Below are 1,510 nucleotides of genomic sequence, written 5' to 3' on the forward strand. Positions count from 1 at the left end.
CAGGTCAACCCGTGGAATCGAACGGGTTCACCTGCTGGCCGGTTCGCTTTCCGGCCACCAGGTCAACCCCTAGGTTTTAAGGGGGGGGGGACGCCCGGTGGCCTCTTTCCCGTCCGGTCAGCAGGTCAACCCGGATCTCCCTCCTTCCCTGGGCGCCCCCTCCTCGGAGGCGTCAGGTTCCATTCTTTTTTCCAGACTTCCAGGGGCCCGATCCAGTCGACCGGGAGGCAGTCCCTCGCTGCGGCCGGGGAGGGTGAGCCCAGGGCGGCTTGCCTGCCGTGCGAGTCCCCTCTCGGCCACCAGGTCAACCCCGAGTCGAAAGGGCTGAAAAATTTTCAGAGTCCCCTCCCGGGCACCAGGTCAACCCGTGGAATCGAACGGGTTCACCTGCTGGCCGGTTCGCTTCCCGGGCACCAGGTCAACCCGTGGAATCGAACGGGTTCACCTGCTGGCCGGTTCGCTTCCCGGGCACCAGGTCAACCCGTGGAATCGAACGGGTTCACCTGCTGGCCGGTTCGCTTTCCGGCCACCAGGTCAACCCCTAGGTTTTAAGGGGGGGGACGCCCGGTGGCCTCTTTCCCGTCCGGTCAGCAGGTCAACCCGGATCTCCCTCCTTCCCTGGGCGCCCCCTCCTCGGAGGCGTCAGGTTCCATTCTTTTTTCCAGACTTCCAGGGGCCCGATCCAGTCGGCCGGGTGGCAGTCCCTCGCTGCGGCCGGGGAGGGTGAGCCCAGGGCGGCTTGCCTGCCGTGCGAGTCCCCTCTCGGCCACCAGGTCAACCCCGAGTCGAAAGGGCTGAAAAATTTTCAGAGTCCCCTCCCGGGCACCAGGTCAACCCGTGGAATCGAACGGGTTCACCTGCTGGCCGGTTCGCTTCCCGGGCACCAGGTCAACCCGTGGAATCGAACGGGTTCACCTGCTGGCCGGTTCGCTTCCCGGGCACCAGGTCAACCCGTGGAATCGAACGGGTTCACCTGCTGGCCGGTTCGCTTCCCGGGCACCAGGTCAACCCGTGGAATCGAAAGGGTTCACCTGCTGGCCGGTTCGCTTTCCGGCCACCAGGTCAACCCCTAGGTTTTAAGGGGGGGGACGCCCGGTGGCCTCTTTCCCGTCCGGTCAGCAGGTCAACCCGGATCTCCCTCCTTCCCTGGGCGCCCCCTCCTCGGAGGCGTCAGGTTCCATTCTTCTTTTTCCAGACTTCCAGGGGCCCGATCCAGTCGACCGGGAGGCAGTCCCTCGCTGCGGCCGGGGAAGGTGAGCCCAGGGCGGCCTGGTCCATGTCTCTAGTGGGCCCGATCCTTTTTTTTTTTCCGAGCTCCGGGGCCAGGCCCGCCCGGGCAGCCCTCCTCGGGGGCGTGGGGCGATTTCCCCCCCCCCCACCCCCAGACTTCCAGGGGCCCGATCCTGTCGGCCGGGAGGCAGTCCCTCGCTGCGGCCGGGGAGGGTCAGCCCAGGGCGGCCTGCTTGGCGGCCGGGTCCATGTCTCTAGTGGGCCCGATCCTTTTTTTCCC

Source organism: Chrysemys picta, unplaced genomic scaffold, assembly GCF_011386835.1.
Source record: "Chrysemys picta bellii isolate R12L10 unplaced genomic scaffold, ASM1138683v2 scaf1057, whole genome shotgun sequence".
In the NCBI taxonomy this organism is placed as follows: domain Eukaryota; kingdom Metazoa; phylum Chordata; order Testudines; family Emydidae; genus Chrysemys; species Chrysemys picta.